Genomic DNA, 17,010 nt, shown 5'->3' with positions numbered 1-17,010 from the left:
GAATGAATTGGAATATAAAGAATTCCCCGAATTTTGTCGTATTTCATATAAATGGACATTTTCAGTTATAGATTTATAGTATGGAGTTCATTATATGATTTGTCAGCCTATAAAGACTCTGAATGTAAAATAGAGTTTATGGGAAGTTGGTCGATTGGTTCGTAGACATTTTCGATATTTAGGAGACATATGTACGAAGTTAGAGATCGATACGACAGATACTTGAAGTCTTCCAAAGTTAGCGAATTTGCTTTTAAGTTTTCATGGTTTTGTTTTAATGACTCTTTTTATTTACGAAGGTTCTTAGTATAAGAACCTAATGTTTCTATTCGATTTTTTTGGTCATTCTTCCTTGTCTCAGAGTATGCGAATGAGGAGGAATTAGGTCGTCTGGTAGGCGGGAGTCTTTGGTGATGCAAGGACTGAGGTAGGGGTTCTGAATCCTTTATCCAGCATGGTTTTATAGATAATGAATATGCTAGATTCTATAGTTATATATGCGCCATTATAACTAGAGTTTAGGTAGCATGAAACTCGATTTATGTGATGAACTGAAATATGGTTGAATGGTTTTACTGCCATATGAGAAATGTTTTCGAACTGTTTTGCGATGATTGCGAACTTCTTGGGATTTTGTTGTATGTACCCGACTGCGGATTATGTCAACCTACGGGCACGTAGCCATTGAGGGTAGGTGACATGTGGACACGGTTGTGATCCGTGTGAGACCGGTGAGGTGGGCGACACTAGTCATGAGACCTGTGGGAGTAGAGTGCTTCACTTGCTGGCCATTGGTGCTCGTGCCTCCAGCTCGAGGCTCAGGGCCGTACACCCTGACCGCTCGCCTGGGAGGTGACATTGATTGGGATCCCTCTGCTTTGTGGCGATATGACTCTTGGTTGTTCCACTTCCGTGTTTGATAAGATAATGATTTGAATGAGAAAATGAGTTTCGAGATTGAATGAGAATATTTGTTTTGAGATATGAACGTAACTGATTTTGAAAGATTGCATTAGATGCATGACAGGGTACCGAAGAGAATGAGGTTCAGGTCCTTCCATGGGTATTGGGGGACGACTCTCTTATTCGAACTCGGTGATCAAAAACGTATTTAGATACTTAAGGTATATATGTATCATGAGGTAAACTCTTCAATGATTGCGGAGTCCCTTAGTGGGAGAGGGACTTACCGGCTAGGGGTAAGTCTCTTTCTCGAGGAGACGTAGTGCATTAGCTAGTGCCTAAATGGGCTGGTACTATCTAACGCACTTTAGGTTCTCCTGAGGTACTCTCCTCTTATTGGGAGCGCACCATGGGTGGGCAGCTAATCACTGTCATTGCTTGCTAGATTAAGGAAAATGGTTTTGTATATAGTATATAAAGTAACTGGTTTGATAACTCGTTTTGTCATGATGTTTACAACTTATTGAATGAACTTTTGAAAACGTGATGGGTTTTGGATTGGTCTTCTACCAGAATAACTCGTGTCAGTGAGTATTCTGACCCCCTACCAGTTGTTAGTGTGCAGGTGCTTGGTTGTAGCCTCGAGGCGGAGTTGTATTCCAGCCGGTGATCTTGTCTAATGAGGCTAGAGGTGTTGCGTCGTTTTCTTTGGTTTTCGTTTATTGGTTTTCCATTATTTTAAAGTTATGTAGTTATTGCAGAACTGAACTCTAATATGTATATATATAACACTTAGAGTTGTTTATAGATTGTATCGGTGTTTTATGAGGCGTTTGTATGTTTGTGGTTCGGGTTTCGACCCGAAACTGAGTTGAGTTTGTTTAGCTTCCGCTCGATAGTTTATTTCTTTGTGTATGCGAATGTATGGTTTGCATAACAGGTTTTACAGGTGCGACCGGTTCGATTTACAGAGGAGATTCTGTCGGATTTCTGTCTCGTCTGTGAATTGCCGGGGCGTGGTCGTGTCTATTTTGGGACACGGGGCGTCACACACCTTCTCTGGGATTCGAACCTGTGACCTCCAGGACTTTCTGGAGTTTATGCCAACACCTTGGAACCACTTGGGCTACCAACTGTTGACTATGAAAGGGAATTTTAACTAATGGTGTGTTTGGATGACGGAATCATGAACCCGCGGATTCATGAATCCTTGGTATTCATGATTCCACGGATTCATGAATCCAAGTAATATTTTTTGGTTTGTTTGGCAACTAATAAGAATCCTATGATTTATTATTATTTAAGTATTTTCTCCACGGAAATTTTTTTTTTCGGAAAATCGTTTTTTCTTTTGGGAAAAATACGGTCTCTATCAAGCAAAAAGTTTTTATAAAATTTTAGTTTTCGGAAAAAAATAATTTTTCGGTAAAAAAACGGATTTGGAGGAAAAAAATTGGATATTCGAAAAAAAAATTTGGGGAAGAAATCTATTTTCGGGGGGAAAAATGGTTGTTGGAAAAATCAGATTTTGGAAAAAAAAACGTTTTTGGAGGAAAAAATAATTTTCGAAAAAAAATGATTTTTAAAAAATACAAATATTTTGAAATTTAAAATAATTTTTTTGTAGATGAAAATATTTTTTTGTCGATTTTAAGTTCGAAATTTAAATTTATTAATCCAAAATCTTAGCAAATCCTAGGGGTAGGGTGAGATTTTGGTCCAACAAAAAATTTGAAATTAGAAATCCGTAGGATTCAAGAGTCCTAGGATTCTTGGTAGCCAAACAGACCAAGGATTCATGATTCCTACCAAATCCCACTTTTGATAGGAATCCTACTTAGGAATCCTGCAACCAAACACACCATAAGTGTTATGTTGATAGAATTGGGTGAAAGAGGTGTCCATAACACTTACAAAGGGTGATTTAAAACTTTCCCTTATAGGAATAGTCCCCTCACAATTGAAACATTATTAAACAGTGATTTTTTTCTTCTCCCATTTAAGGAATTTCTAAGAAGAAAGATGATAGAATTGTGTGGCATGTTGTACACTTCTATGGACACTATTTCTAGTGTTAAGGGTACAAAATACACGATGGATTGATGGCTAGGGTGATATGTTTTTTTTTTATTGTTCAGCGTGTGCCTCAAACCCTTGACCTATAAGGTGGAAGATTATACCTCTTACCACTCCAACCAAGGGTTGTTGGCTAGGGCAGTATGTCATTCTTACTATATATACATATATATTTTTATTTTTTTTAGTTTTTGAATATTTTTAAGGGTTATTTCCTAAATAGCCCCCAACTTTATGAGCAGCTTCCTGACTAGCCCCTTACTTCATCAAACATACCCAGATGACCCCCTTTTTCAGTTACCGTTTAATGTCCGTTAACTAGTCACCACTTCTCTCTCCTCCATTTCATCACCTCTCCCTGCCACCTTATCGTCTTCACCGGCGAATTTTCTGGTCGGCGACCTTCAAAGATAAAAAAAAAACATTTTTTCCTCTCTCCTCTTTCCCCTCTCTAAAAAAATTCATCTCTCCACTCTCTAGATCTGGTTCGAAAAACCCTAAACCCAAATTTCGAGAGTGAGTTTGTGTTTGTGTGTGAGAGAGAATTGGTTGACTATAGATAGGGTTAGGGCATCAATTACGTCTTGTCTGAAGTATGTGTAAGCATGTGCCATTTTAGACTGCATATTTCCATTGTCAGAAGCAAAATTATGGTATAGGAAAGATTTAGCTCCACTATGTTCTCTCAATTGTCGAGTTCCATAAAGAAACCCTAGAAGAACCTTCGATCTCTGATACAGCTTTCTCCATTAACCTTAAATCTCCATTTGTTGAAGCTGAAATCATTTTTCCAATACCAGAGTAATACAAACCCTCGTTATTGCTCTTCGATGGAGAAACAACCAAATTTTGTTTAAACATCTGACTCTATGAACCAGGGTCAAGTTCTTCTTCTGATTTATTATCGGAGTCACCGAATTTGTCCCATTCAGTTGAGGAATCTTCATCAAAAAGAGAAGAAGGAGAAGAATTATCTTCAAGATCGTCTTTAGAGAGAAAAAACGAAAGGATGAGCAATCACAGAGAAAGGAAGGAGAGAGAATATGAGAAGCAAGTAAATGAAGAGATTATTCGAGGAAGAAGAGTACGCGCGTTGACGCATCAGATCTAGAGAAAGAAAGGGAGAGGAGAGATGATTCGTTTTTATTTATTTTAGAGAGAGGGGAGTGGAAAAAATGAATTTCTTTTTATGTTTGAAGGTCGTCGACCGAAATATTGGTCGGTCGCCGACCTTCGTCGATGAAGACAATTAGGTGGCAAGAAGATGAGGTGGTAGAGAGAGGTGATGAGATAGAGGAGAGAGAGGTGATGACTAGTTAACAGACATTTAACGGTAACTGGAAAAGAGGGTGGTCATCTAGGTATTTTTGATAAAGTACGGGGCTAGGCAGGAAGCTGGTCATAAAGTTGGGGGCTATTTGGGAAATAAACCCTATTTTTAAATATAAATATATATTTATTTTTTGATTAGTATGATTGATACTTATCCTTGATATGTCTTTATGCTCGTTCCTTCTTGAGTTTTATATCTTCTTGGTGTTCCTCAATATGTAGGGCGGAGTCAGGATTTGAACTCAGACAAGGCTAACATGGTTTCGTGATCAAAATATTCATGAAGAAGATGAAAGTTCGAAGTATTAATATCATGATTAATTAAGTCCGAAACTTAAGTGATATGAGTAGGTAATTGTCTAATAAGTCTAGGTTCTGAATAATCATCTCAGGGATCCAAGGGTCGTGGGAGATTCAAACATCTTTACCATCACCAATCTGCGAAATGATGTTAGCTCTCATAGTAACTCTAGTATGAAGGATGGATTTTCAAAATGATGTTAGCTCTCATGCCGACGACTAGATTTTTGTTGCCGCATTCGTCGTATAGTCTTCCCTTGGCCGAGGAATTTTCTCCGTCGGGTGAACTTACTGCCGACGGTAATTTTATGTTGCCGACAGTATAATGTCGTAGGCAATAACCTTAATTTTTGTAGTGCCGCTAGAATTCCCTCTCTTGTCTCTCTAAATTACGGATTACTGTTTTAGGTATGAGTTGGTAGCTAAAAGGACGTGGAAAAAGGCCCTAGGGCGAACTTGATCAAAACAGTCCTTCCATCTTGAGTTATAAGATTTTGTTTCCATCTAGCAAATGATTTGTCAAATTTCTCGGTCAACCAATTATAACTTTCAACTCTATTACCTGGTTTTAATAAAAGTGAACCTAAATACTTTACCTCATTTGTCATAACAAGAGCATGGAGATATGTGGTGAATTGTAATCTCATTGCATCTGGAACTCCCGATCTAAAGAATAATGAAGATTTATCGAAGTTCACAGATTGTCCCGAGAAACCTGAGCATTCAGCCATTAATTGGAGGATAACATTTAAATTGTTGTTGTTAGCCTCGACAAGGATAATAAGATCATCAGCTGAAAGGAGGTGATAAATAGAGGGGTTAATTCTGTTCATCTTGTACCATGTAAAAAGGCAACTTCTTTCATAGTAGTAAATCAGTAGTGATAGGGACTGAGATGAAAGAATAAACAGGTAGGGTGCACAACGAACACCCTTGCCTAAGACCTTTCGAGGCTATGAAAGCCCCATGAAGCCCCCCATTAATTTGTATGTTGAACTGAGTGAAGGATATATTCATTCGGTCCGAAGGAATTTGTCCTTCTGATAGATTCTAAAATCCTAGGCTTCTCCCCATTGAGTGAAGGATATAATCATTCGACCTGTCATACCGAAACCCGAAAAATAGTCTAGTTAAAGCCGGAAAAATCAAAGTCTAAATCCAAAACATTGATACAATAGAGTTTCAACTATTAACTATCAATCTATAAGCACACACCATCAATGAACTCAACCTAAGTATGGTGTATCAAATCAAAAGCATAGCAAATGAAGAAATTGTTATTTATCAAAACTCAGAATTCAATATTGCTACATTTAAACCACATCAAGACTTCATCATAACCCCTAGTCAGAGAGTTTTAGCTACACATGATCAAGATTCAAACTAATAAGTATGATGAATAGGAGATAAACATGGAAGAAGAACTAAAATTTTCTCACTGATTTTCCGTCTAGCAGCCAAACGTTCTCCTAAAGAAAATAATTTTCTACTCAGTGAAAATTATTTTCCATCAACACTTTCGAACCAAACATGGTCTTCTTCAACAACAAAATCTCTCTCTCTCTTCTCTGTTTTAAACTTCTAGTCTCTTTCTCCCTCTTCCTCTCTCACACACAACTGTTAACAAAGAAAAGTTCAGAGGGATAATGAATAAAAAATAAATATGATTCACTTGATTCTCTGCCACTCTCTACAATTCTTTCTATATCTCTCTCACTAAAATTACTCTCTGTTTCTCTCAATACTCTGTCTTTCTAATCTGTTTCTCTTTCTCTTACTGAAAGAAAGAACAAAAAATGAAAATGATAAAAATATTAAGCCTAGTGATGATAGTGTTCTCTGTTTCAATTCCAGCTCTTCTTCTCTCTCTAAAATATACCCTTGAAGCTCTGAAAGGAGAAGAAGAACTCCCAGTTTTTACTTTCGAGAAGAGATAAGAAGATGATGTTGAAGGATATTCCTTTAAGAAGGAGATGTCCTTCGACCAAGAATGCAATGCGACCAATATGTCGAATAGAACAATTGATGAAGAAGATCATCAAGTCTGGTTGATTTAGGGGTCGTAGTGTTTAGCTAGAAACCAACTACGATCGTCGAATTACGAAGTAATTCGCGGCTAACTTCGTCCGGATCCTACATCGGGTTACACATAAGAATGACTATTTAGTCAGATGATATGAATAATGGGAATGAGATATATAATCATGGGAGAGTCCCATAAATATGTCTCGTAGGCCTAAAAGAAGTTTAGGCGACGATAGCACAAAAGACCCGCAAAGAGGAATTTTGGGTCGGGGCACCGGAAGGGTCTTTTGGGAATAAAAGGGTGGTCGGCCATGATAATTGGGGTTCCCTAAGGGGACCGGCCAAATCTGTAGTTTTACTCCTTAAGGGAACGGCCACAACTATTAAGAAAGGTTTCTATTTTTGACTATTTCCTTAATCTTATTCAAAAGGGACTTTTTAGGAATCTAATTAGGGTTTGACTCTAACTTATAACTTTATATAAGGTCTCTTAGGGACTTGAATAAGGTGTTGAATTTCTCTAAGAGCTTTCTTACTCTACCACATCAAGTAGACAAGAGAAAGTGAGCTAATTCCCAAAAGCTATCAACTAGTCAATAAAGAAGAAGGAGTTCTTCTTGTTATCAAACTACCATTGTTGTTCTAGATAACATACAAGGTAGGAGATTAAGTAGACCATTCGGTGTCCCAAGTAGAGGAGCTACAGTTGAAGCTCTTGGTCTTCCTCAAAGCAATTGGAAAGGTTCGAGGGAAAACTATCAATTAAGGTAAATCTCCAACTCTTAGTTGATTATTAGCTTATGCATGATGATCTTGGAAATACTACTGTTTGACATTGGATGTCAAAGTAATCCGCATACAACATTAGTAAGTGATTCCATAACCCTACAGATGCCCCAGTTAAGAGATTATCATGTTCTCTGGTTTTTCTTTCCTTTATGTAGAATGACTCAATCCAACCCTAGTTGTTGTCTCTCTCACTAAAAATGTTTCGTCTATAACAGTCAAAAATCTTCTAATTCTCTTTCTATAACTCAGTGAAGATTCCTGGTTTCTTTATCTAAATCTTCTTAACAATCTAATCGCCCAAATAATCTTCGCAATCCACTGTCGAATTATCTCCTCAATCAAATTCTAATTTCCAGCCAAGTTCTTTCTTTAACGCCTTTTGAGTCAATCTGTTTGAGCCGAGAAGTGATCTTTCTCTCCCTCTAATATTTATTTTGATCAGAGAGAGAAAATTGACTAGCTTTTTCTTTCTAAATCGGAGGAAGCAAATCAAAACAATTTGATTCTTCTCTCCATCTTTGAGAGCGAATCCTTCCATCTCTTCGAATATCGCTCTCTCTAATATCCATGATGATAGAAGAACAATATCTTGATTTCCTTCTTCAGCTCTCTATCTCTGATTTTCTTTCTTCAATCACTCTAGCCATCTCAATCTCTATCTCTTCATCAATATTTCTGTAATCTTCAAAGAAATCTCCCTCTCTCTCTAGAAAATACAACCCCACCATATATTTCTTTCTCTTTACTGTTAGAGATAGACACGATAGATAGAAAGAAATGGGAGGGAGGAAAAGATTTCCAAAAATCTGAAGCCCGATCAAGTTGTCGATTTGCTGTCAATAAGGAACTGATAAGGTGTTTCACGATCTAGTAACGGAAGTCAGGGTGCGGGTCCCTGATGAAGACATTTGGGAGGGAGTACTTTCAGCCGTTGGATTGTCTGGGTACACTAGGGTACACGGCGTTATAATGTGCTCGGGTGCATGGGATCCTACACCTGAACAACCCTAGGTACACCCTTTAGTTACTGAAGATAGCCAAAAACTAATCCGAGCAGTCAGATCCGCCTCCCATGAACGCGCCACGTGTCTCTTGATGTTCTATGCTTCTATTTAGCTATGGACTTTGATCGAAACGTTGACCTACTATAATTTTCTCATCCGGGCTTCGATTTGATTTCCGTTTTCGCCGTTGTGTTCGTCTTGGACTCTATTTTTCATCCGAGCATCAATATTGACCAAAATTATCAGAATCAACAAATGAATAACATGCCCTCCATGTGTCTTTCTCGTGGTTTTTATCTGTTTATCGTGCATAATTCTTCAGAATACACCTGGGTAAGAGAAACAATCAATTCATCAGAGTAACGGCTCGAAATGAACTAACTAGTCTAAGTCAAGAGAATTAGATGAGACATTTTCATGTTTCATCATACCCATTTTTTTTAGCCCTTTGCTCTAACCTGGTTTCTTCAATTTCTTCCAAGTGTAATAGTTCCTCATGGTAGCTGCTTTCAATAGCTAGTGTCTCATCTGTAAGAATAAGGTTTTGAATATTCAGAAGCCTGCTTTCAGATGTTTTAGCCTTCTCACCAAGTGAAATGCCCCTGTACTCCAACATTGTGTGAGAAGCTTAACTGCTTGAGCTTTATCGTTAAACGACCCAGTGCAAGAATCCCAATTAGTATTGAATATCTCTCTATATGCATTATGTTTTAGCCAATACGACTCAAAATGTTAAATATTAATAGTTGATTGTTCGTAGACCTTAGTTTTTAACAGTATAGGAGCATGATCACTCGAGTACCTCGGTAAATGAACTAGGCCCGAGTCAGGGAACTGGATTGACCATTCTGGATTGCATAATGCTCTGTTAAGACGTTCTCTAGTGAGACGATGGTGAGATCTATTATTAGTCCACGTGTAAGCTGACCCTTTAAAACCCATATTGATTAAACCACCATTATTAATAAATTGCTGAAATTCTGTGAGGAAAGGAATGTAAGTTGACCCACCCCATCCATGGGAGGGTGCACCCATTGCATTCATGTCACCACACAACAAAATGGCTTATTAATTGATGAGATCTTTTGAAATATGTCACCCCAGAATTGAGGTCTGTCTTGTTCCCAGAAGACCATACACACATGATTGCGTAGGAGGAGGACCTATAATAGTGAAATGTACCAGATTATTAGAGGAATGATTAATACTAGATAGATTTATTGATTCAGACCAATGTAACAACATACCACCTCCTTTGCCCCTTGAGAGGACCTGATGGGAGTGTTTTAAATCAAAATGATCATACTTAGGTACAGAAGACATTACTAACTTTTTTTTTTAAATAACAACAATAATTGGCTTAATGGCCTTTAGGAACCGACGAAGGGAATTCTTTGTCGTGTCGGTCCCTAAACGACGACAATTCCACGCCAATATACTCATTCCTCCATCGGCTTTGCGCTAGCTGGAACTGGTTGCATTGCTGAATTATTAAAAATGCGTCTCGCCGAACGTTTTAGTCGTCGATGCATTTGGTCCTCTCCATGTTGCTGAGAAATTACTGATTCTTCTTCAGTTTCGTATGAGACGTTTGGGGATCATGCCTGAATGGTGAAATCGGTGGATTAGCCACTTGATTCTGCGACATTGTCATTCTCGAACGCTTAACCTGCATCAAAGTAGTTAAAACAATTCCAAAATTATGCTAGAGAGAAGGGGCTTCAGGTGACCTTTCTTCCCAAAATGGTCTGTAGAAAAGGTAGTCCCAGATAAATTATCATGAATCAGGAGGTCTACACCATTGAATGATCCCAATTCTCTTCATACAATTCTAGAATTAAAGGAACCTTAAACATAACAGAGTATTTTGGCATTTTGGCTCCATGGTCAAGGAGACCAAGGCTTTTTTGCTCCTCAGGTTTATCCTGTTTGAGTATATCACTGATAGTACAATAGGACAAAAACTTATGGTATGGCCTATACGGCCACATGAAAGGCAAGATCTCGGGAGTCGCTCAATGCGGATTTCCGCACTGATTAACGGAGTGTTAGATGACTTGAGATTGTCTCTTCGGGGAAAGGGATCGTGGACATTAAATTCCACCTGAACTCTACCAAACACCCTCCACTTGAAAGCTTTTTCCGGTATACTTGCCTTGTAATTTCCCAAAGATCCCGCCAGAGGTTAATAGTAGATCAATTGAAGAAGAGATGTTAAAATGCTCTTTTCTATTATTTTTTGGTTTATCATTTAGACGTGCCTTTAAACATTACGATCTTCGACCTTTGTTCATTTGGGTTCAAAACAACCGCTTTGCCTACCTTGGGCATGGGCCTCCCCCGTATTGACAACCACTAGTGGCCCTCCTATGGATATAATTAGCTAACCTTATGATACTAAAATGGCTAAAAAATTGAAACAAGTATAGGCCAGATAAGATTATATCCTCCAATTGTGAAGGAACTAAGTGAAATCTTTGATACCCAAGTACATTAAGTACTTCATTAGGTACAATACTATTCCATAAGAAAAGGAAGAAACCGAACAAAACCAGACTAAACATGTTAATTTGCCCAATCAAAACTAACCCAATAAAAATCAACAACATAAATTGAATTGAAGGGGGTTAAGAGACAAAAGGAAGACAAGATGTTGACCCTACAGCATCATATTATTCTTATTGTCTCACTAGGGTTGGTAGTAGCTACTAGTTTCTTCAAGTGAGTGTTCTGGTGAAGGTATCAAATGTAGAGAGAGAGAGAGAGAGAGAGAGAGAGAGAGAGAATGTAGAGTAATAATCCACTCAAGGGCTCAAGCTGGTGTCCACGTAGAAGGACTAAATCTAATGTATGTAATGTCGACATCTCTTGTCTCAAAGTATATGCCCAAATCTAACTAATAAAATTTATTATTCTTTTTTCTTTGAGACTGACTAATAAACATTTTATTTATTTTTCTCCTATTTTAATTATATAAATTTTGAAAGGGGCATCAAGGAATTATACCAAGTTAATGTTCTAAATGGACCACCTAACCTAAAGAAAAAAAAATAGTAATTCAAGTATTTAACCCTTCTGTTGTGATTTGCAGTGTGGTCGTTAAATTGCACGAGCCAGAAATTTCAAAACAATAAATAAAAAGTTGATATATTTTGTTTTTCAATCATATAACATAATTATTTTTCTTTTATCTTTGCTGATATATATGCGAGCATTGGCGTTTATTAAGTTGTTATATAAACTTGTGTTATTGTATTTGTAGATTGACTTTTTCATGAGAACGATATCTTCACTCTACGTAATTAAAGGTGTTACAGTATTAACCTTGTTTCGATGTTGACATGAGCGGTTGAAAGTTTAGTCTATGTTTTCTCACATTACAACTTGCAAGAGAGTCGTTATGTATTTATGTTATTTTTGTTTGCATTTGTTCAAGTTCTCTTGTTACTAAGTTGGGGTTTCTTTTTTTTTATTGAACTATTCTTACATTAATAGGAATAAACGTCATTACAATATTTATCAACTAAAATACAAGAAACATTATGCCACATTTTGCTTCTATTATTCTTTCTCGCCCATTTGCTAGCTTGTTTGCATTCAAGTTGAGATCTCTCTTGGTGTATTTGAATTGCACTATGTCAAATTCTCTGCTGCTTTCTCGAATTCTTCGGATATGAATCAACGATTGCCAGCTGACAGAGTGTCTTTTATCATGGATGTTCTTGATGAGATTTAAGTTGTCACTTTCTATGATTATAGACTTGTGATTTTGCTCTTTCGCCCAACATAGACCTTCTAAGATTGTTATTGCTTCACATTCTTCACTATTTCTTGCCCTCAATGTTTTCACTCGAGCTGCTATGAATTTTGCATCTGCATTATGTGCGATTAAGCTAATTTCCGAATTGGATATTAAATTAGTGAAAGATGCATCAACATTAATTTTAATGAAAGGTACTGTTGGCGGTTGCCATTTCCCAGGAGATTTTTGATTGATTTTCTCAGTTTTTTTTTTTTGGTTTTTGGAAATGCCTTAATCATTCTAATGATGTTATCAAGATCATTTATGTCGTGCTGGAAGCAGTGGCCACATCTAACTTTCCATAATATCCAAAGGATGCTAGCAAAATGAATATCTTCATTAGTATAATAAGTTCGGTTATTTTCTTGCCACGAGAAGATCCATTCCGAGATCGAAATAATATTTTCAGATATAATATTAAAATTAAACCAGACATTTCTAGCTATAGCACAGTGTAATAGTGCATGTTCAATTGTTTCGGTATGCATACAATTTGGGCAACCGAAGTTATTGTCAATGTATTTTCCTATTCCGTCTCTCACCGGGAGAGCTTTTGTACAGATTTTCCAGATGAAAATCTTTATTCTAGGAATGGTAGGAAGGTTCCAGATGAAATTCCAGTTCTGCGAGTTAGCTGAGGGGGTGATATTATTAGTGTTAATGTATTGGTACATTGATTTGACTGTAAAGTTACCTGATTTTGTGAGCTTCCATTTGAGTTGATCTTTACCTTCGCTGTTCACCGGGATAGCTTTGATCAAATTTTGCGTCGTGATATCAAAGTTGACATTGAGAATCTCATTGTTCCAGTTGTTGTTCGTAATGAGTTGGGCACTTTGTTCTGACTGGATTGATTGTTGTTTTGCACTGGTCTGTTGACCTCGGGGATCTAGTTATCGTCCCAAAATGTTGATATCTTCACCAGAGTGCACCTCCCAAGTGGTCAGATCATCGATGAGATTGTAGTGTTTCCTGATCGTCTTTCAACTCCAAGAGTGATGGGTTTAGCTGAGCCAATTTTATCCGAATGGAGAAAATATTTCGTTTTAAGAAATTTAGCCCATACAGCTTTTGGCTCAGTTTTAAGCCTCCACGCAAGCTTGGAGAGCAGAGCGGTGTTGTCCCACTCAGGCAAGTGGATACCTAGGCCTCCGAGATACTAAGTTGGGGGTTGATAAAAGTAAAAGAAAAAAACATGGCCGGTCCAAAGTCAGAAATCAATTAGAAACAACTCACAAAAGTCAGGTTCCAAGTGGCTAAATTATTACGCGTCAATATATTTTTGTATGAGCAAAAGTTAGTCCCGTTTAATGTAAAAATTTATTGTGTAACATATATTTCATTTGAATATAAAAGTTTATTAGGTGCATTATACATCTAACACTATGCATAGTCATATGATAAATGTTCATTTTTTTTTTGTTGAAACATGATACATGTTCTTCTAACATACACCATGTGTGTTTGACATTAACACATGGGTAGTGTTGAGATGTATTTTAACTTTTTGTTGACAGTAAATGTATTTTAATTTTCAGCCCCCAAAATGTGACAATTTCACGCTTGAACCTGAATTCAACCTCTTGAGCTTGACTTTTGGTCCTAATATTTTTTGGAGTAGTATGTTATTGCTTTAGACCTAGATTTTTTTTTCACATTAAGGTTGTACTTATTGGTTGATTCTTCATTTTGCCTTAATACTTAAGGCCGCGGCTTTGGGGAATAAAGAAAATTCTCGGGGAAATAAAGACATAATTATTTTCAGTCCAAAAAAAGAGTTCTTTTGATTTCTGCCCCTAAATCTTCATCTCCTTCTCTCATCCTCTCTCTCTCTAGCTCGTCCTCTCTATCTTTCTCATTTTAAACCCCTTAACATAATTGACCATTGGGCTACACATATGTTTTGTAATTCTCGTATTAACTCCTTTGCTCGATCCCCCACAGATCCAAGAACCAAATTCATATCATTGAAAGTAACTTTCATTAGTTTAAGTGTTGTAACTATGGTGGTTTCGGTCAAATCTTAACTCCTATAGTCTTGTTTGATTTTGAGTGTGGTGATTCTGTTGTTATAGCTTATGGATCCGACTAAATTTTATCATTAACAATTCAGAGATTTAGGTTATTGGTTCGAAAGGAAGATTCAATTGAATAAAAATAGGGTTTCTGGGAGATCTAGGTTTTACTTACCAGGTCCTGTTCTTTTTTGTCTATGTATGTATGTATTAACTACTTCTAAATTCTAGTTGAGATTTGTTAAGAAATCCTTCTGGATTTTTTGCTTCTTCTTGTTTAGGTTTTGCAAAATTTCACCCTTTCTTTCCTTAATTTCTAGTAGTTCATATTTAGATAGCATGATCTAATATATGTATTTTGATGTTATCTTATGAATTACAGTAGAGGGTTGTTTGAGCTTCTTGGGTCTGGGGTTATTTTGGCTTCTTCAATTAAAACTAGCTCTAGATCTATTATTTGGTTCTGCTGTTATTTTCAACTAGGTATAAGTTGAAAGAGAGGACGAGCAAGAGAGAGAGGATGAGAGAAGGAGATGAAGATTTAGGGGCATAAATCAAAAGAACTCTTTTTCGGACTGAAAATGAACATGTCTTTATTCCCCAGAGAGTTTTCTTTATTCCCCAAAGTCGCGGCCATACTTAAGTATTATTGGTGGGAGATTTTACTAATTTTACGGAAGGGGATGCTCTAATTGGAAAAATTGTACTTTTTGCGAATTTTCGTGTCCTACTCGGTGAAATAGACCTCTACGTATCTTAGTTATGTCTTTGCGGTGCATATTGAAGTAAATAGCAAAATATATTGAGACCATTTATATGGATGTTTAAATGACAAACTCGTCATGTTCAGGTCTGCGAATTTTCCAAAAAGCTATGAAGAACATGTAACTGAGTGGGTAACATGTATGTCTCTCAACAGTGAGGTCAGACCGTCAGAGCTCAAATCTTAACCATTAAAAAACAGGTTTAACGTATGAAATGTAGTCATAGATGTTGAAAAAACAAATTATCTTAATGCTCATTAGTATTGTTATTAGGAGGATTGGCCAAAGGCCTACTGGTTCTTCAGAACTAAAGTTCAGGTCACCTAAAAAAGTAAATAAGTTGTAGGTCCATGTCAGTGTTCTAATAATAAGAACATAACCATTTCAAAAATAGAATGTACTACAGGATATTGTGGGTTTGTCATTAGAGAAAATCTCGTTCAAATAAGAAAAGTGACGTTTTGAGACTGCTTTCTCAAAAAATTGCAAATGTGTAATCTACAAAAATAAGGCCGCGGCTTTCGAAAATAAAGAATAGTCTTTGCAGAATAAATTTTCTAGGGAAACCATGTTTTTTTGTATATTCTCAGGGGAATATTTTATTTTAGTCCCAAAACTCACTTGATCAAACATTGCCCCCTAATCTTCATCCTCTTTATCACCTTCACCATAACAACTTCCCACCACCACCATTCCAGACACCACCATTGCCACCTCTTCTATTTCCTCTCATCTCCTCTCTAACTCAATGTTACCCTCTCTCTCTCATTATTTCTCTCGTTGATAGACATATCTCTCTCTGTCGTCTTTATCTATCTTTCTCGCAGTCTCTCTTCCTCTCTCTCTCTCCATCTCTCTCGGTTTGTATAGATCTCTCTAAGGAAATCACGAGTTCGTGGGCACGAAATGGTAATGGCCACAGAATGTTTTGTGTCCACGAAACGGTCATGGCCATAAATGTTTCATGGCCACGAAATCCTCGAGGGTTGTATACCTTCTTCATCTTTCTTTAACGTCTTCATCTTTCTTTAACTTCTTCATCAAGTTTGTACCCTTCCTCATCTTTCTTTAACTTCTTCTTCACCAACACACTCAAGGCACAAGTGTTGTTTTCACTCAATAACTTTCACCTTTCTTTAACTTCATATTCACCCTCCTTCACTAAAACGAGATCTGGTTAGTTTTATCATATGAGAAAGAGATGGGCAGCAGTTCTTCATCCCCACCAATAAGTTTCAAAGTTTCCTGTCAAATGTGCGATGAACCATTTCATTCAGCAATTGAATGTCCTTGGGTTTACAGTCCGTGCAAAAGCCCCAAATGCATTGGCATCAGACGTCTTGAGGTTGCGAAGACTAGAGAAGGTAAGGTTAGGAAATACCTTTCTTGGCAATTTCATACCTGTCTTGCTTTCCAGTGGCTTGGTGAAGCCAAGGATGAAGAGAGAGACGGAGAGAAAAAGATAGAGACAAATGAACAGAAATCCCCTCCACAACAAATGTTGAAAGGTCTTGGTTCTTACAACAAAGATGCATCATGTTTTTATTGTGGTCTTCATGATCACTGGGCGAAAGATTGTCCATTGGTAGACACCCCCTGCCCAAAATCAAACTGTCGAGGCAGGAGGAAGATTCAAACATCGCTAACATATCTGAATTATGAAAACAAATTTTTTTTCTGTGTTGTTTGCAACAAGTTCAATTGGGTAGAAGATTGGGTTCTTAAGACTAAAGCAACCAAAGGAAAGATGGTTACTATCCAAGTTCCATATGATCAAATGTGTTAGAAGTTTAAGGATTTACTTTGAGATTGGGGCAAATGGGAAATGGGGGCCAAAATGTAATTGTTATCCAAGTTATTATGTATCTGTTTGATTGTTATCAAAGTTATTATGTATCTGTTTGATTGTTATCAAAGTTATTATGTATCTATTTCATTGTTATCCAAGTTATTACATGTTTTGGGGCAAATGGGAATGGGGGCCAAAATGGGATACATCA

At 37.1% G+C, this 17,010-nt stretch overlaps 1 long non-coding RNA gene across 1 annotated transcript; it reads left to right on the top strand.

The window, feature by feature from the left end:
- The first annotated feature begins 433 nt into the window (after positions 1-433).
- Positions 434-1,773, top strand: LOC147558596 (uncharacterized). Its single transcript, XR_015233503.1, has 2 exons — positions 434-1,142; positions 1,183-1,773. It is a non-coding gene; the product is annotated as an uncharacterized LOC147558596 (long non-coding RNA).
- Positions 1,774-17,010: the final 15,237 nt, after the last annotated feature.

The sequence above is a fragment of the Eschscholzia californica genome, unplaced genomic scaffold, assembly GCF_041429995.1.
Source record: "Eschscholzia californica isolate CP2 unplaced genomic scaffold, dmEscCali1.0.p SCAF_2, whole genome shotgun sequence".
NCBI classification, from domain to species: domain Eukaryota; kingdom Viridiplantae; phylum Streptophyta; class Magnoliopsida; order Ranunculales; family Papaveraceae; genus Eschscholzia; species Eschscholzia californica.
This window is presented reverse-complemented; position numbering and strand designations above follow the sequence as displayed.